The sequence below is a fragment of the Phyllobates terribilis genome, unplaced genomic scaffold (assembly GCF_046119375.1).
Source record: "Phyllobates terribilis strain yellow unplaced genomic scaffold, ASM4611937v1 Scaffold_7__3_contigs__length_470593459, whole genome shotgun sequence".
Classification (NCBI taxonomy): Eukaryota; Metazoa; Chordata; class Amphibia; order Anura; family Dendrobatidae; genus Phyllobates; species Phyllobates terribilis.
In genome coordinates, this window is record NW_027362767.1 from 426,211,791 (window position 1) to 426,232,530 (window position 20,740).

The 20,740-nt window shown below is 44.7% G+C and overlaps 1 protein-coding gene across 2 annotated transcripts in view; it reads right to left on the minus strand.

Annotated features, from left to right (window-relative positions):
* The window catches only part of LOC141155186 (H-2 class I histocompatibility antigen, alpha chain-like), a 146,167-nt gene that overhangs the window by 31,047 nt on the left and 94,380 nt on the right, over nucleotides 1-20,740 (minus strand). The gene's annotated exons all lie outside the window — the stretch shown is intronic.

A 20,740-nucleotide genomic window follows, 5' to 3' on the forward strand; every position in this document is an offset into this window, starting at 1 on the left:
AATGCAGATTGCACATTTTCTGTTAGTACAATAAACCTCATTTCAAGGCAGAAACATTACTGTGTCCAACAGTTATTACATATATCAAACTGAAATAGCTGTTGCAAAAACACCAATTTTTATAAAACATTAAGCTTAAGATTAATAGGGGTGCCCAAACTTTTTCATATAACTGTATCTCATATACGCCATGACATTCAGAAAATGAGGGAGCGCCTCACTGCAACAGAGGGCAGAGTGGGGGATTTGGAAGATACTGTGACTCCTATGACTAAAACACTTTAAGTAACTACTGACTCTATTAACTATTTAATCAACAAAACCGATGATCTTGAGAATCGTCTGAGAAGAAATAACGTGCGTATTGTGGGCGTGCCTGAGAAAGCAGAGTGCAGAGAAGCGGTGGATTTCTTTGAGACATGGCTGCTGCAGTCCTTTGGGAAAGATAAGTTCTCTAAAATGTTCGCCATTGAGAGGGCACACAGGGTCCCCACTAGACCTCCACCTCCTGGGGCCCTGCCACGTACAGTCTTAATTAAAATGCTGCATTTTCGTGACAGAGATGAAATCCTACAATTGGCGCGGTTGACTAATGATTTGCGTATAGAGGGGGCGAGAGTATCCTTTCTTTCCGAACTTCTCTGTGGAGGTTCAAAAGAGACGTGCCCAATTTCAAGATGTCAAGCGCAGACAGAGCACTTCAAGTACCTTATGCAATGTTATATCCAGCTCGGCTGCGGGTCACAGCACTGGGTGAAACTCATTTCTTTGATTCTCCGAAGGAGGCTGCAAAGTGGCTGGATTTAAAAGAAAGACAGATCCGGGCGGGCTGACGCTATTTTTGAGAAGATCCTTGACGGAGTATAATAATTCGGGGATTTTGAAACCTAGTGGATAATGCTCTGCTGTTGCCTAATGAATCTCTGTTTATACATGTTATGATTGTTATGTTACAGTTATTGCATTCTATTTAAAACCTGGCTTTCACATATACCTCGGGCAAGCCAATATACTTACAGTACAGACCAAAAGTTTGGACACACCTTCTCATTTAAAGATTTTTCTGTATTTTCATGACTTTGAAAATTGTACATTCACACTGAAGGCATCAAAACTATGAATTAACACATGTGGAATTATATACTTAACAAAAAAGTGTGAAACAACTGAAAATATGTCTTATATTCTAGGTTCTTCAAAGTAGCCACCTTTTGCTTTGATGACTGCTTTGCACACTCTTGGCATTCTCTTGATGAGCTTCAAGAGGTAGTCACTGGAAATGGTTTTCACTTCATAGGTGTGCCCTGTGGGATTTCTTGCCTTATAAATGGGGTTGGGACCATCAGTTGTGTTGTGCAGAAGTCAGGTGGATACACAGATGATAGTCCTACTGAATAGACTGTTAGCTGCTTTTTTCTTGCCATAATACAAATTCTAAGTAAAGAAAAACGAGTGGCCATCATTACTTTAAGAAATGAAGGTCAGTCAGTCTGAAAAATTGGAAAGTGTCCCCAAGTGCAGTTGCAAAAACCATCAAGCGCTACAAAGAAACTGGCTCACATGAGGACCGCCCCAGGAAAGGAAGACCAAGAGTCACCTCTGCTTCTGAGGATAAGTTTATCCGAGTCACCAGCCTCAGAAATCACAGGTTAACAGCAGCTCAGATTAGAGACCAGGTCAATGCCACACAGAGTTCTAGCAGCAGACACATCTCTAGAACAACTGTTAAGAGGAGACTTTGTGCAGCAGGCCTTCATGGTAAAATAGCTGCTAGCAGAAGAGACTTGTTTGGGCTAAAGAACACAAGGAATGGACATTAGACCAGTGGAAATCTGTGCTTTTGTCTGATGAGTCCAAATTTGAGATCTTTGGTTCCAACCACCATGTCTTTGTGCGACGCAGAAAAGGTGAACGGATGGACTCTACATGCCTGGTTCCCACCGTCAAGTATGGAGGAGGAGGTGTGATGGTGTGGGGGTGCTTTGCTGGTGACACTGTTGGGGATTTATTCAAAATTGAAGGCATACTGAACCAGCATGGCTACCACAGCATCTTGCAGCGGCATGCTATTCCATGCGGTTTGCGTTTAGTTGGACCATCATTTATTTTTCAACAGGACAATGACCCCAAACACACCTCCAGGCTGTGTAAGGGCTATTTGACCAAGGAGGAGAGTGATGGGGTGCTACGCCAGATGACCTGGCCTCCACAGTCACCAGACCTGAACCCAATCGAGATGGTTTGGGGTGAGCTGGACTGCAGAGTGAAGGCAAAAGGGCCAACAAGTGCTAAGCATCTCTGGAACTCCTTCAAGATTGTTGGAAGACCATTTCCGGTGACTACCTCTTGAAGCTCATCAAGAGAATGCCAAGTGTGTAAAAAAGTAGTCATCAAAGCAAAAGGTGGCTACTTTGAAGAACCTAGAATATAAGACATATTTTCAGTTGTTTCACACTTTTTTGTTAAGTATATAATTCCACACGTGTTAATTCATAGTTTTGATGCCTTCAGTGTGAATGTACAATTTTCATAGTCATGAAAATACAGAAAAATCTTTAAATGAGAAGGTGTGTCCAAACTTTTGGTCTGTACTGCATATGGTTGTTGAGGTGCTGGTTTCACCTACAATGTATAAACAGGGAAAAGACGCTCTGCCGTTTGAATGTTCTGGGAACGTTGTGTGGGGGAAAAATGGGGGAGTCTGTGATGCAACTTATGCCATGGCGCCTCGTGTGCTTAGGCGTGTTAGGTTGCATGAGGCTAAATATCAGGCTCTTCATGTTACGGCTGTTGGTATTCATTTAATTAAGGGGGGGGTGTTAAATGAGGGAGTGATGGGGGGGTAAAAGAACAAAATCTACTTTGATTACTACAGACTGTGTATTAGTACAATGTTATAATGTTGATGGTCAGACGCACGAGTAGGTACAGAGGGGGGCATGTGACAGTTCATTTTCAATCGTTAAAATATGCTTAAGCCGGTTAATGTAGTATCCTGGAATATTAGAGGTATGGGAGATCACAACAAAAGATTTGCGGTGTTTAAGTATCTTAAGGAATATCGGGATTCGATAATCTGTCTGCAGGAGACGCATTGCAATACGGAGGCCACTGCGGCACTGAGCAAGCTTTGGAGGGGGCCGGCCTATCATTCTATACATAGTACTTATTCTAGGGGGGTTAGTATATTGATTCATCCGAATTTACCCTTTGAATGTGAAAGAAGTATTTGTGACAGGGAGGGAAGGTATGTATGTCTAGTGTGCAGAGAGGCTGGGCTTAGAATTTGCCTAATCGCTCTATATGTTCCTCCACCTTTCTCTATACAAACTTTGCGCCAGCTATTCCCGTGGATAACGGAATTTGCTACCATACCCCTGTTAGTCATCGTTGATTTTAATATGTACCAACACGCTGAGCTTGATAAGTATAGGGGTAATGTGGGGGGAGGGGCTGCTCAAGAGACGTCGTTGGCAAGGGTCCTACAGGAAATTAGCTTGGTAGATGTGTGGCGGGGTCGATTCCCAAATGTTAAGCAGTATTCGTGTTACTCGGCATCCTATTCCTCTCTGTCCAGAATTGACCTGGCTCTGGGAAATAGTCATCTAGTCCCTTTAGTTACTAAAGTAGAATACTGCACGAGAATGTTATCTAATCATTCCCCATTATTGGTTGTTTTGGGGGTCGATCCTGCCACCATAAACAGAAGGGCACTGTGGAGGTTTAACCCCTACTGGTTGTATGTATTTGGGGAACAGATGGATTTAGCAGGTAAATTAGATCATTTCTTTAAAGACAACATAGGCTCTGCCCCTTTAAATACGGTATGGGAAGCCATGAAGGCATTTTTACGGGGGATCCTGATTAAGGAAATTTCCATGATCAAATCCAAAAACAGGGCCCGTCTTCAGGAGCTGCGGAGGGAAGTAGACATATTGGAACAGAGGTATGTTGGGTCCCCAAACACAGAGAATAGGGAACACTGGACTCGGGCACAGGCTACACTAAATGATCATATATTGAAACAAGCAGAATATAAACGGTTCTTTCTTAAACAGCAATTTTATGTGGAGGGAGAGAGTGCAGGACACTTGCTGGCCACTATAGCCAAGGCCCAGACTGGGGCTCCTATGATTGCAGCTATCAGGGATACTAAGGGTGTGGTAATTACTGACTCAAAGGCTATAATGGAAGAATTTTTTCTGTTTTACAGACAATTATACGCCTCCAAACTGACTGAGGCGCAAAGGGACATAGATCTATATCTTCACGATATGCAAATACCATGTTTGGCAGATGGCCAGAGAGAGCAACTAGATGCATCAATCACCCTGGAGGAGATGCAGGAAGCTTTAAAAGATTTTCAAAATAACAAAGCCCCTGGTGCGGACGGGATCCCTGCGGAAATTTATAAGGAGGCTGTGGGGGGTTTTGCTTCCCAGGTTACTGGAAGAGTTTAAGGGGGCAAGGGAGGGGGGGCTTTGCTGACTTCAATGAGGGAGGCTAACATAGTTCTTTTGCCAAAACCTGGAAAGGATGCATTAAACCCTGAATCATATAGGCCAGTATCCTTACTCTCGGTAGATGTAAAAATTTTAGCTAAGGTCTTGGCTACCAGACTGGTGGCGGTTATCACACGTTTGGTTGCATATTTGGTTTATACCGGCCAAGTCGACGGCAATTAACTTGCGCCGGCTTTTTCTTAATCTGCAAATGCAGTCACAAAATGCAGGTGGTAGGGCAGTGCTATCACTTGACGCCGCTAAGGCTTTTGATAGTGTCGAACGGGAGTATTTATGGGCTGTTTTGAGAAAGATGGGGTTTGGTACTGGATTTCGGGCCTGGCTGCGGCTTCTGTATAACAATCCGGTAGCTCGGATTCGAATTAATGGCAATCTTTCTGGTAGCATTGAAATGGGCAGAGGCACGCGTCAGGGTTGCCCGTTGTCTCCCTTACTGTACGCCCTGGCTATGGAGCCGTTGGCTGTTAAGCTTCGCTCCAGCAGCGAAATACAGGGGTTCCGCTATAAAACACTGAAGGAGCGGGTGGCCCTATATGCCGACGACCTTCTGTTGTATTTGGGCGACACGGAGCAATCTCTGACGACGGCTATGAATTTAATAAGGGAGTTTGGAGATCATTCTGGCCTACGGATTAATTGGGATAAATCAGTTCTTATGCCGGTGGATGGTTTGTCTCTGAATACTAGGGCAGGGAATACTTGCTTGAAGATTGTGCGAGATTTTAAATATCTCGGAGTTAGAGTAACCACATCTATCGGAGATTACATTCCTTTAAACTTACTTGAACTGCTTACCAGATTTCAACAAAAGGCCAATACTTGGAGCAAACTCCCCCTATCAGTAGTAGGTTGAACTAACTTAATTAAAATGGTGTTAATGCACCAATTATTATATATCCTTCATAATTCACCGGTCTGGATCCCCATGAGAATATTTTATAAATTTCAAGCACTATTTCAGGAATTGATCTGGAAATAAGGGGTGGCCAGAATCAGCTTGGATACACTTCAAAGGCCCAAAGATCAGGGGGGACTAGCCGCACCTAATCCATGGATATATTTTGTAGCCTCTCAGACTCAACAACTCTGGTTAATTCAGGGGAACCTAGATAAACTGATACGTCTACTCACACACAATTTGCCAATTACCTCCTTTCTAGAAACGGGAATCTCGGGGTGGGATGCTAGGCGGCATCTTCCGACCCTAGCACTTATGGGGAAAGCGTGGCAGAAAATCAAACTTTTGTTGGGAATGAAAGGCTTTACCCCGTTTACCCCGTTGTGGCATAATGCGGGCCTTCCAGAGATCCATAAATTGAAAGGATTCGGAATATGGGAAAAATTGGGAATAACTAATGTGGCGCAAATATTAGAAGGGGAAATATTTAAATCGTTCCTTTAGCTGAAAGAAGAATATTGTATTCCACAAACTAGTTTTTACTTTTATCTCCAAATAAGGCATGCATGGTTTGTACAGCCGCGACATATGCAGAGTAAAATCCAACATCATCTACTGTTTAACACATTATTATGCCATAGAGGTGGGAAGGGATTGATTTCCAGAATCTACGGGATACTTATGCAGCAATTTCAGTGGGACAGACCCTTAAATGTTAAGGAGAGGTGGGAGCGTGACATTGGTACTATAACCTCGGAAGAATGGGAGATGTGGTGGGGAGCGTTCCGATACTATCTACATGTGAGGCACATATGACTCGCCCCCTGGGCCGTGGGGTACTCAAGACCGGGTCTCTAGGTTGCGCGGTGCTGATGGGGGTAGTAGTGGCAACGCGGTCCCGTGCTCAGGGTGTCAAGCTAAAATGGTGGCAGTCTCTTTATATATATATATATATATATACATGTGAAAGTCCGACTACGCCACCCGTGGATTGCGGTCAGGGATAACCGCCGCTGCAGGACAGACCGCTGGGGCTGGTGTTGGTGAGCAGCACAGGAATGGTATAACTCCCCACGGGAGGAGTGTAGCCCCAGGGCAGTGTAGGGGGATGTTGGGGGTGATAGTTCTGGCCGGGATAGTCAGTATGCAGAGTCCGCTTAAACAGTTCAGGGTCTTTATTGTAACAGCTGGTAATGACCCAACAACAGTACCGGCTAGAAGGGGGCCTGGATGTCTGAGAACACTCGGGAAGCCCCTCTGGTCAGGGTGAGGGTGTAGGCCTACCGTGCTCCCTATGCTCTTTCTGACTATTCCCCTCTTCGTGGTATAATAGCCCACGTTCCTGAGCATGCCGTGTATTCTCGCCCGTATGGCTTGCAACTTGGGTTCCTTTTACCTTTGGCCTCTCTTGGCCTTGCTGGTCCCTTCTGTTGTGGCGGAGCCTCCGGGCTTCTTAGGCCAAAGGACATGAAATCCCTCGCGGATTGGTTCTCTGCTGTGGGACTTAGAGTCTTCACAACCTCGGACCCCAATGTCCGGTTAGATGGTTCTCTATCTGCCAGGACAGGCTCTCCGCGCCGTACGTCCCTGGCTCGTGGCTTCTCCACTGCCTCACGATCTCCTCAGCTACAGCTGAACTGTCCCTCCTTCTCTGGGCTAGTCTCACTCCTGAGCTAGGTGGTCCAGTTCTCTCTAACCTTGCCCCCAGTTCCAACTTTTATAGGGGCAGCCAGCCCCCCCTACTGGCCTGGGACAGGAGGTGCTGTATGCTAATTGTCCCTAACCAGGGAACCTCCCTCCTGCTCTCAGACACAGCCTTTATTATTTGTAGCATCCAGGCCTGCGGTGACACACATAGACTCTCACAGTTGTACTTATTGCATAGGGTATATAGAACTCCCAAATTTCTACAGTGCATTGGAGCAAGGAATGACAGTGTGTGTCCAAAATGTGGAGAGGAAGGAGCAGATCTTATGCATATGATGTGGACGTGTAGGAGGGTCGCGGTATTCTGGAATGAGTGTGTGCAGTACATTAATAATGTGTTTGAGTGTAATCTACCCTTATATCCTAAAGTGTGTGTGTTGGGCCATGTAGAAAAAATAGGATGTGAAGAGGATGAAATAATAGCGGTTAAGAGGACTCTATATCAGATCAGAAAGCTTATAGCTGCACATTGGTTGGATCCCTCCCCTCTCAGGCTCCAGGAATTTTTGGATAGAATGCGTCTTTTATTAAGATTAGAAGAGGGAGTGTACAAAAAGCGGAAGGCTATATGTAAATTTGATAAAATCTGGGGTAGATGTAGCACGTTTCATGGTTATCATATTATGTCCATTTTAAATATCAATTGAGTCTGAAATGTTGTGGTCTCTCAGGCTCTACTTAACTAATCACTGACTATTAGATATTATGCTCTGTATCCATGGATCAAATTATCAATGCTTTAACAGTTAGATAAGCTATATGATAATATGCGGTCTGTAATTAAATTTGTCTTTGCCATATGTTTTTTGGGGGTGTAATGGGTGGGGGGAGGGGGAAAGGGTGGGTTTTGAATAGTGTTGAGCCACCCCCGTAGTGTTCGAGTTCGGTTCGTCGAACACCCGTATGTTCGCCGAACTGTTCGTCGAACACCGTTAAAACCAATGGCAGGCAAACAAAAACACGTAGAAACACATAGAAAACACATAGAAAACACTTCAAAGGTGTCCAAAAGCTGACAAACTGCTCAGGAAACATAACTAACACATGGAAAAGTGACAAGTACATATAGTCATGCGAAAAGAAAAGAGGTGGAGGAGTAAAAGGAGGGGGAGACACAGATATAGGCATGTCATGCCCTTCTAAAACCAAAAAAGTGCGAAGCCGACACGGCCAGTCCGTTCCTGCCCGTGCGACCTCCGTGTCGCCGGGTTAGTGCCAGAGCCGCGGTGGACCCTGACGGCCAGCCCCCCTCTCCCAATACTGGTGCCTGTCCGCTGGTGGGTCGAGCGAGTCCCCCTGCGGTGGAGGCAGGTCTAATCTTTTTAATTTAAATTGTCTCTCTAATTTGAATGAGTACACTTTAAATCCTTTTACAAGGATCTATTGAAGGGCGAGTCTCATGCCAGCAGCCGCGGTAATTCCAGCTCCAGTAGCGTCCACTAAAGCTGCTGCAGTTAAAAAGCTTTTATAAGGATTGAGCTTGGCGGTCCACTGCAAGGCGTCCTACCGCCAGTCCCAGCCCCTGTGCCTTGGGGTGCCTCCCCGATGCTCTTCACTGAGTGTCCAGGGGGGCCCGAACCATTTCCTTTGAAAAAATGAAGTGTCCAAACTACAGGTGGTGTAGCTTGCTTAACAGCTGGGATAATCCGCTGACTAGCAGACACTGCTACTAGGCACAAAGTATTTCCTGGGCTAGATGCAGTTAAAAATTTGTAATTATATACTCTCGTTGGATGCTGAGAAAGCATTCCATAGAGTCTCCTGGCACGCCATATATTATTCTCTTAAAAAGCTTGGGGTAGGGGTCTAGGGGACCCTTTTATAGGCAAAATCACAGCCCTGTATCGCAATACGTCACCTAGGCTGAAGATAAATGGAACATTTTCATCACCTTTCATAATCACCAATGGGACAAGGCAGGGATGTCCTCTGTCCCCTCTCTTATACATCCTAGTGACGGAGCACCTGCTCTCATCAATTCGCCATAACCCCAATATTAGGTGGATTGAGGTGGGAGGCACCGAGTACAAGTGCTCTGCATTTGCTGATGATGTCCTAGTATATATCACTCAATCACATATATCCATCCCTGCTGTTATGGCTGAAATAGATCACTTTGTTACATGGTCAAATTTTAAAATCAATGCAGCGAAGTCTGAGGCCCTCGATGTCTCCCTCCCCAAATCCATACAGGATTCCATCCAGTCCAACTTTCCCTTTGCCTGGCCCTCACAGGGTATCAAATACTTAGGAATTCGTATTCATAGAGACCTCTCCCGTCTATGTTATCTTAATTTTGGGCCCTTTATTGAACAACTCCATACAGACCACGGTTGGCAAGTTAGAACTGTAAGATTCACTACGTGAACCACTGGTGTTTTGTGGAAAAGCACATGTACACTGTGTTCCAAATTATTATGCAAAAAGTGTTTAGGAGTGATAAGGTAAGAATTTTTTTGTTTGTCAGTTAAACTCATTGATGGTGATGTGTGTCAGGGCTCTTTATATCGCTGTAAGCAATTGCAGACACCTGTGCTAATTAGTTTGGCAGGTGTGTCCAATGAAAGGTAAGACTACTTAAGAAGGCTGTCCCACATTATTAAGCAGCCTACATTTTCTGCCAAAATGGGAAAGAAAAAGGATGTGTCGGCTGCTGAGAAGCAACAAATTGTGGAGTGTTTAGGTCAAGGCATGACTACAATCAACATTGCCAAGACACTTCATCCTGATCATCGCACAATCAAGAAGTATGTAGCTGATTCACAGTACACACGTGTGCGTGCTGATAAGGGAAAATTGAGGACTCTTTCCTACAGGCAATTACGTCAGGTTAAAAGAGCAGCGGCAAAAAAGCCTTGTCATAGCAGCAGACAAGTTTTTGAAGCTGCTGGTGCCTCCAACGTCCCCCGAACAACAAGATACAGGGTCCTTCAGAGGTTTTCAGCTGTGTGTAAGCCATCCTGTCGACCTCCTCTATCCACTGTACACAAGCAGAAACAGCTCCAGTGGGCCAAACAATACATGAAGACTGACTTCAAAACTGTTTTGTTCACCGATGAGTGCAGTGCAACGCTCGATGGTCCAGATGGATGGAGTGGAGGATGGCTGGTTGATGGACACCCCATGGAAACACGGCTACGGCGCCAACAAGGAGGAGGTGGAGTAATGTTTTGGGCTGGAATCATGGGGAGAGAGATTGTCGGCCCCTTTAGGATCCCTGAAGGGGTAAAGATGAACTCCATAATGTATGTGGAGTTTCTCAAACAGCACTTCCTGCCATGGTTCAAGAAGAAAAACCGTGTATTCCGCAGCAAGATCATTTTCATGCATGATAATGCACCGTCTCATGCTGCACATAACACATCTGCATCTCTGGCTGATATGGGCATAAAAGTGGACAAACTTATGGTGTGACCCCCATGCTCCCTTGACCTCAACCCCATTGAGAACCTCTGGAGCATCATCAAAAGGAGTGTCTATGATGGCAGGAGGCAGTTCACATCTAAGCAACAGCTCTGGGAGGGTATTCTGTCCTCATGCAAAACAATTGAAGCAGAAACCATCTTAAACCTGACAAATTCAATGGACGAGAGAGTTCAGAAGCTCCTTTCGAACAAGGGGTCCTATGTGCAAATGTAACATCACCTAGAATAAAGTTTTGAGTTGAAAACTGTTTGATTTCAGTTTCTAATAACCTGCTAATGCTTATAATTTCAAAAATGACCATTTTTTTGTTCTTTATTAAAATGAAAAGGTTGATCGAAGAGTGTGGGGGATCTAAGAGTGTGGCAACCCAGTAGTCAGGATTATTTCGAATTCTGACAATCTGAGAGTCATGTTGCAGGTAGTGCAGCAAGAAGGCACTCATGTGTCTTGCGCATCTAGGAGCCCCAAAATTATTTTCCGGGCTTGATGCAGCTAAAACTTATTATTAATTTGAAAGCTGGTGGAGCTTAGTATAGATGGCCTAATAGAATCAGTACTGCAAACTGCTACAAGGCCCAAATTATTTTCCAGCCAAGATACAGATAAACATGATTAGTAATTTTAAATCTGGTTGAGTTTAGTATAGATGGCCTAATAGAATCAGTACTGCACACTGCTATAAGGCCCGAATTATTTTCCAGCCAAGATACAGATAAACATGATTAGTAATTTGAAAGCTTAAAACGGTTGGTGAGGTGATTTTCACAAATCATCAAGCTTTTACTCTCCCCAGGATGACACAGGGGTAGAAAAGTCGTTCCGGATCCATGATTTCTTCATCTTTATGAACGTGAGTCTGTCTACATGATGAGTGGAGAGCCGCGTGCGCTTATCTGTCAGCACACCACCAGCAGCGCTGAACACACGTTCAGACAGAACGCTGGTTGCGGGGCATGACAAGATCTCCAAGGCGTAAGTGGCGAGCTCCGGCCATTTATCCAGATTGGAAGCCCAAAAAGAGCAAGGGCCCAGTGACACAGTCATGGCTTCAAAGTTTACTTGGAGATACTCCTGTACCATCGTCTCTAGGCGTTGACTATGTGTCAGACTTCTTGTCTCCTGTGGCATTGCAAAGGATGGGCTAAAAAAGTGGTGAAATGATTCCGCAAAATTGATGTTACCAGCAGATACTGTGTTTCTGTTACCTTTTGAGTGCTGAACACTTGACGGTCCCACGGTTGGCAAGTTGGAACTGTGAGATTCACTACGTGCACCACTAGTGTTTTGTGGAAAAGCACATGTAAGATTCTGCAACAGTCTCTGCTGATACTCCGGCATGCGTGCATCTCTTTCTATGGCAGGAATAATTTCTGCAAATTTACTTTTGTACCGGGGATCTAACAGTGTGGCAACCCAGTAGTCAGGATTATTTCTAATTCTCCCAATTCGAGGGTCATGTTGCAGGTAGGGCAGCAAGAAGGCACTCATGTGTCTTGCGCATCCAGGAGCACCAAGTCCCTGTTGTGTTGGTGGCGAGGTAACAATCATGCTTCCTTCCTCTGCCCTCTCCCCCCAACCTCGCACGACAGAAATGTGATCAAGGTCTCCCTCATCTGATGAGTCTTCCATCAGTTCGTCCTCCACTTATTCCTGGGCTCCTGCACCTTCCTCACTAGTTTGGCTGCTACCATACGCCCTGGTAAAACCATCTCCTGCACCCTCACATGCCTGCCGCCTTGGTGCTGCCGACCGTCTGGACCTTGCAGATGTTAGCCCTTCCGCATACAACTCCTCCTCCTCTACTTCCTCCACCTCCTCTTGTGCCACCACCTGACTCCGAATTCTGTTTAACATGTGCTCCAGCATGTAAATCACTGGAATAGTCATGCTGATAATGGCATCGTCAGCACTAAACATCTTCGTCGCCATTTCAAAACTGTGCTGACGGGTGCATAGGTCCCTGATCTGAGACCACTCCTCCAGCGTGATTTGCCCCACCTCTGGATCTCGTTGGCCCAGGCTATACGTCAGAACGTATTGCACCAGGGCTTGTCGGTGCTGCCACAGTCGCTGCAACATGTGCAGAGTTGAATTCCACCGGGTAGGCACATCGCATTTTAGCCGGTGAAGTGGCAGGCCCAACGACTTCTGTAGAGATGTAAGTCGCTGAGCTGCGGGATGCGAACGGCGGAAGTGAGCACACAGCGACTGTGCCCTCTGCAGAAGGCAATCTAGTCCGGGATAGTGGGCTAAAAATTGCTGGACAACCAGGTTCAACACGTGAGCCATACAAGTCACGTGTGTGACATTGCCCCGGCGAAGGGCCGCACCCAGGTTTGCAGCATTGTCGCACACGGCCTTCCCTGGTTTCAGGTCCAGTGGAGACAACCATTCATGAAACTGGTTCTCCAGAGCTGACCACAACTCCTCAGCTGTGTGACTCACATTTCCCAGACATTTCAAAGTAAAAACTGCCTGATGACGTTGAGCCCTGCTGCCAGCATAGTAAGGAGGTGTGCAGGATCCCTTCTGCGCAGTTAGAAAGCTTGTGGCATGACCAGACAGGCTTTGGGTGCAGGTGGAGGACAGAGAGGAGGTTGAGGAGGCAGAAGCAGTGCAGGAACTTCGAGATAAAGAGGATTGACGCACAACTCGTGGGTACGGCAAGACTTGGACCTGAGCCCCTTGTCCTGCTGTCACCATAGTTACCCAGTGCCCAGTCAGCGACACTTTTAATCCCCCTGTCCATGCCTACTTGTCCAAGTGTCTGTGGTGAAATGCACCCTGTCACACACAGAGTTTCTCAAAGAAGCGGTGATGTTGTGTGCGACATGCTGGTGGAGCGCAGGCACACCTTTCTTTGAGAAGTAGTGCCGACTGGGCATCTGGTACTTGGGCACTGCGACGGACAAAAGGTCTCGAAAATCCTCTGTGTCCACCAGGCGGAAAGGCAGCATTTCTGTAGCCAAGAGCTTGCAGATGGTGAAATTTAACCTCTTAGCTTTCTCATGGCTAGGAGGAAATGGTCTTTTACTTGTCCACATCTGAGGGACCGAGGGCTGGCTGTTGTGCTTAGACGGGGTTGAGAAGGGTGTCCCCGGCAAACTGCCGGTCTGTGAGGAAGATGCAGGCGGACATGTTAGGTTGCCTTGATCCAAAGTTGGTGCTATCGATGTCGGACAGCGCTGAACACCAGCTGGTGTTTCCACCTCCAAAGAAAATGATGACCTGCCAATCACGCTGGCTGTTGCGGGTAAAGAGGTGGCAGGTCTGCGTCCCAAAACAGGTGTGACTGCTGTCCCCTCAGTCACAGAGGATGAAGAGGCTGCGGATGCACAAGATGTGGCAGATGGTGGTTGGCCCGGCCGGCTAGGCCGCATTGTAGCACAGTGAGCTTCCCACTGCAACTTATGCTTCATATCCATGTGCTGGCTCATCCATGAAGTACTCAAGCTATGTATTTTTTGGCCTCTACTTAGCTTTTTCTGACAAATGTTACAGATAACACGAGTTGGGTCATCTTTATCGATCTGATAAAATGCCCAGGCTATGCAATTCTTAGTACCCATGTGACCTGAAGAGCCACCACGACTTGTGGTCAGAGGCAGAGTTGTGTTTGAGGATGCAGTTGTTGACATGCTTCCAGGACTACGTCTCTGTCCAGGAAGGCGCAACCTGATCTCGTCGTCACTAGCATCCTCCTCCACCTCCTCTGCTGACCTCATCGACTGGCTGACTGTGGGTTGACAGTAAGTGGGATCTCCAACCTCGTCATCATCACCCTGTGCGTTATCACACCCGTCGTCCTCAGAGCCAACCTCTTCCTGCCCTGACAAAAAATTAAAGTTGTCGCTCCAATCAGGTATTTGAGCCTCATCATCGTCTTCCTCATTGTCTCCACCAACAGGAGTTACAGTTTGGGAACTTGGGTCGACATTATGGTCAGAACCTTCTGCGTCTGGTCCTGGATCCGACTCATAAAGATTCTGGGCATCAGTGCAGATCATTTCCTCATCTGGATTCACAGAAGCTCTGGAGCCGACCTCTGATTCCCAGGCTATAGTATGAGTAAACAGCTCTGCAGACTCAACCAACTGTTCTACCCCATACTCAGACGGGCAGCTGGAGACTTGGGAGCTGTGAGGAAGCAAGTGCGATTGGGGTGACACCTCTGAGGACTGGAATATTTGTGATGTTGAAGTTGAGGTGGAGGAGAGCCCACTTAAAGGAGCACTTGATATCCATTGAAGCACCTGCTGTTTTTGTGCCTCATCTGGAATTTGTAGCGATTGGCGTGGCCGTAAGAAAGGGATCTTATCACATTGTCCGCTAAAAGAAGTAGACATCTTAGTTTGGCTGGAAGAGGGTCTTTCTTCTGCAGATGTTACTGTTGCTTTAACACCTACCCCACGGACACAACCTTTTTTTTCCCTTCCCAACACGCCTATTCCCCTTTCCACCAGCAGCAGGCCTTTTTCCACTCATTTTGGTGGTTAACTAATTGACAACTCTGGAGTTGTTTGCACAAAAAACAATGGATGGGAACCGAGCAGAGCTGAGTGGCCAAACTGTTGTATTAGCCTAAAAGTATTGGCTGAGTTAGATGCAGATAAAAATTATTTTGAATTTGCAACCTGGTGGAGGTTAGTATAGATGGACTAATAGAACAAGTCCCACACACTACTACAAGCCGAAATATTTTTTCAGAGCTGGATGCAGAAAAAAATTATATTGAATTTGCAACCTGGTGGAGGTTAGTATAGATGGACTAATAGAACAAGTCCCACACACTGCTAGAAGCCAAAATATTTTTTCAGAGCTAGATGCAGAAAAAAATGATATTGAATTTGCAACCTGGTGGAGGTTAGTATAGATGGACTAATAGAACAAGTCCCACACAATGCTACAAGCCGAAATATTTTTTCAGAGCTAGATGCAGAAAAAAATTATATTGAATTTGCAACCTGGTGGAGGTTAGTATAGATGGACTAATAGAACAAGTCCCACACACTGCTACAAGCCGAAGCCCAAATATTTTTTCAGAGCTAGATGCAGATAAAAATTATATTGAATTTGCAACCTGGTGGAGGTTAGTATAGATGGACTAATAGAACAAGTCCCACACACTGCTACAAGCCGAAATATTTTTTCAGAGCTAGATGCCGAAAAAAATTATATTGAATTTGCAACCTGGTGGAGGTTAGTATAGATGGACTAATAGAACAAGTCCCACACACTGCTACAAGCCAAAATATTTTTTCAGAGCTAGATGCAGAAAAAAATTATATTGAGTTTGCAACCTGGTGGAGGTTAGTATAGATGGACTAATAGAACAAGTCCCACACACTGCTACAAGCCGAAGCCAAAATATTTTTTCAGAGCTAGATGCAGATAAAAATTATATTGAATTTGCAACCTGGTGGAGGTTAGTATAGATGGACTAATAGAACAAGTCCCACTCACTGCTACAAGCCGAAGCCCAAATTTTTGTTCAGAGCTAGATGCAGATAAAAATTATATTGAATTTGCAACCTTGTGGAGGTTAGTATAGATGGACTAATAGAACAAGTCCCACTCACTGCTACAAGCCGAAATATTTTTTCAGAGCTAGATGCAGATAAAAATTATATTGAATTTGCAACCTGGTGGAGGTTAGTATAGATGGACTAATAGAATGATGCTATGCCCAAAAGGTTTGACTTCACTAGGTGCAGTAAAAAAATTGGTATTCTATACACAAATGGTGTAGCTTGCAACACAGATAGGCTACTCCACTGACTAATAGAAAAAAGAGAGGGGTCGCTCACTGGTCTATTCGGGTGCTCTGAAGAAAAGAGTAATCTCAATAGCAAAAAGAACTTTGGCACTCCATACATGAAAATATAAGAAATATTGTATCTAGACTAATGTCACTTTGAAAAATGAAGGTTTTTTGCGCATAATTTGGCCAATTTATGTGTGCCCATCAACCACGACAAGGTCACCTTCGTATGATGGGAAACTACGCTATGCTACCACTGGATATGCCACTCTTGGGCTGTAAGCCTGTATGGACAATATGTCTCTGCTTGGGCTTTTAACCTACAATGTATGGGCTGGTAGAGCTAGTTAAAACCACCTGTGACTGAATGGGAGGGACACATGGTCAGAAAAAAGGCTGTCAAACTTCTAATAGTGTGAACACGTACCTGCTGCAATGCTCCAGGAGCGGGATCCCAAAATGATTAATAGAAAAAAGAGAGGGGTCGCTCACTGGTCTATTCGGGTGCTCTGAAGAAAAGAGTAATCTCAATAGCAAAAAGAACTTCGGCACTCCATACATGAAAATATAAGAAATATTGTATCTAGACTAATGTCACTTTGAAAAATGAAGGTTTTTTGCGCATAATTTGGCCAATTTATGTGTGCCCATCAACCACGACAAGGTCACCTTCGTATGATGGGAAACTACGCTATGCTACCACTGGATATGCCACTCTTGGGCTGTAAGCCTGTATGGACAATATGTCTCTGCTTGGGCTTTTAACCTACAATGTATGGGCTGGTAGAGCTAGTTAAAACCACCTGTGACTGAATGGGAGGGACACATGGTCAGAAAAAAGGCTGTCAAACTTCTAATAGTGTGAACACGTACCTGCTGCAATGCTCCAGGAGCGGGATCCCAAAATGATTAATAGAAAAAAGAGAGGGGTCGCTCACTGGTCTATTCGGGTGCTCTGAAGAAAAGAGTAATCTCAATAGCAAAAAGAACTTCGGCACTCCATACATGAAAATATAAGAAATATTGTATCTAGACTAATGTCACTTTGAAAAATGAAGGTTTTTTGCGCATAATTTGGCCAATTTATGTGTGCCCATCAACCACGACAAGGTCACCTTCGTATGATGGGAAACTACGCTATGCTACCACTGGATATGCCACTCTTGGGCTGTAAGCCTGTATGGACAATATGTCTCTGCTTGGGCTTTTAACCTACAATGTATGGGCTGGTAGAGCTAGTTAAAACCACCTGTGACTGAATGGGAGGGACACATGGTCAGAAAAAAGGCTGTCAAACTTCTAATAGTCTGAACACGTACCTGCTGCAATGCTCCAGGAGCAGGATCCCAAAATGATTAATAGAAATCAGTCACAGGTGGTTTTAACTAGCTCTACCAGCCCATACATTGTAGGTTAAAAGCCCAAGCAGAGACATATTGTCCATACAGGCTTACAGCCCAAGAGTGGCATATCCAGTGGTAGCATAGCGTAGTTTCCCATCATACGAAGGTGACCTTGTCATGGTTGATGGGCACACATAAATTGGCCAAATTATGCGCAAAAAACCTTCATTTTTCAAAGTGACATTAGTCTAGATACAATATTTTTTATATTTTCATGTATGGAGTGCCGAAGTTCTTTTTGCTATTGAGATTACTCTTTTCTTCAGAGCACCCGAATAGACCAGTGAGCGACCCCTCTCTTTTTTCTATTAATCATTTTGGGATCCCGCTCCTGGAGCATTGCAGCAGGTACGTGTTCACACTATTAGAAGTTTGACAGCCTTTTTTCTGACCATGTGTCCCTCCCATTCAGTCACAGGTGGTTTTAACTAGCTCTACCAGCCCATACATTGTAGGTTAAAAGCCCAAGCAGAGACATATTGTCCATACAGGCTTACAGCCCAAGAGTGGCATATCCAGTGGTAGCATAGCGTAGTTTCCCATCATACGAAGGTGACCTTGTCGTGGTTGATGGGCACACATAAATTGGCCAAATTATGCACAAAAAACCTTCATTTTTCAAAGTGACATTAGTCTAGATACAATATTTCTTATATTTTCATGTATGGAGTGCCGAAGTTCTTTTTGCTATTGAGATTACTCTTTTCTTCAGAGCACCCGAATAGACCAGTGAGCGACCCCTCTCTTTTTTCTATTAATCATTTTGGGATCCCGCTCCTGGAGCATTGCAGCAGGTACGTGTTCACACTATTAGAAGTTTGACAGCCTTTTTTCTGACCATGTGTCCCTCCCATTCAGTCACAGGTGGTTTTAACTAGCTCTACCAGCCCATACATTGTAGGTTAAAAGCCCAAGCAGAGACATATTGTCCATACAGGCTTACAGCCCAAGAGTGGCATATCCAGTGGTAGCATAGCGTAGTTTCCCATCATACGAAGGTGACCTTGTCGTGGTTGATGGGCACACATAAATTGGCCAAATTATGCGCAAAAAACCTTCATTTTTCAAAGTGACATTAGTCTAGATACAATATTTCTTATATTTTCATGTATGGAGTGCCGAAGTTCTTTTTGCTATTGAGATTACTCTTTTCTTCAGAGCACCCGAATAGACCAGTGAGCGACCCCTCTCTTTTTTCTATTAATCATTTTGGGATCCCGCTCCTGGAGCATTGCAGCAGGTACGTGTTCACACTATTAGAAGTTTGACAGCCTTTTTTCTGACCATGTGTCCCTCCCATTCAGTCACAGGTGGTTTTAACTAGCTCTACCAGCCCATACATTGTAGGTTAAAAGCCCAAGCAGAGACATATTGTCCATACAGGCTTACAGCCCAAGAGTGGCATATCCAGTGGTAGCATAGCGTAGTTTCCCATCATACGAAGGTGACCTTGTCGTGGTTGATGGGCACACATAAATTGGCCAAATTATGCGCAAAAAACCTTCATTTTTCAAAGTGACATTAGTCTAGATACAATATTTCTTATATTTTCATGTATGGAGTGCCGAAGTTCTTTTTGCTATTGAGATTACTCCACTGACTAACACACACTGCAAGAGGCCAAAAAGGATTTGCTTTGCTAGATTTAGCCAAATGCTGTGAAAAAAACTTGCACAGCACTAAAACAGACCTGTCTGGCAAAAAGTGATAGGAACTGATGTAACCTAGCCCTCAAAAGGACTGCAATTACAATTAGTCTTTACTCCCAACCTATCTATTTAAGAGCACAGACCTGCCTGATAAAAGTGATAGGAACTGATGTAACCTAGCCCTGAAAAGGACTGCAATTACAATTAGTCTTTACTCCCAACCTATCTATTTAAGAGCACAGACTTGCCTGATAAAAGTGATAGGAACTGATGTAACCTAGCCCTCAAAAGGACTGCAATTACAATTAGTCTTTACTCGCAACCTATTTAAGAGTACAGACCTGCCTGCTAAAAGTCGTAGGAAATGATGTAACCTAGTCCTTAAAAGGACGGCAATCACAACTATTCCCTACTCCCAAGCTATCTGTAGATTTGTGCGAAAATTGGCTTGAAATTAACAAAGTATAGCGCACACAGCAACAGCGGTGCCGTCTAACACGCAGCTGCAGCAGTGAGAAAATGGTGGCGACGGGGAAAATGGCTTGGTCTTATACGGCAAGGACATGTGACATACACTGCCAATGACACATGCCCTTGCTTGTGTGAAAAAAAGCACTTCGCTCCGTGTGTGCGCTGCTGATAGGCTGACAGATTGCACCTCCCCACTGCAAATGCGGGAAAGAGAAAAAAAAATGGAGATCTTCATTATTCCTGCAGAGATCCATCCCCTGCCCCTCCCCCCGCTGTACACTCAAACTGCGTATTAACATTGATTATCAGCATTACTGAGAAAAAATCCAGTTATGATTTTGGTGCACGAACAGTTATCGAACATAACCTCGAACAGCCGAATTTTTTTCAAATCGTTCGTGTTCGCCGACCGGCTCGAACACCACCCAAAACAGCTCGAATTTGAGATTGGCGAACAGTTCGAGTCGAACACCGCTCATCTCTAGTTTTGAAGGGCATTGCCAGTTGGGTGATGCCTCAATGTTGTTTATGTGCAATGTTAAAAAAAGTTTTTTAATAAAAAGTATCTGATTTAAAAAAAAAAAGACATAAATGGTTCTCCATCATAATGATAACTGAATGAAGCCTGGACTGTGCGGTTATCCTACAGAAAGCATCCTTGTAATCTCTGCACAATGTGGAATCCTATAAACCATAAAAACACAAGGAAAATTCACCAAATTATTAAATTAGTCCATGAACTTTTGTCCAGTCCATTTATTGTATAATGCAATTATCTAATATACTCTGCTCACAAAGTAAAGTGAACACTTTCCCATCGCAGTATAACCCCAAGTCAAAAAGGAGTTGTCCAATAAAGTGCCTGCTGAAGTGCCTCATGTACACTGTGCACAACTAGGCAA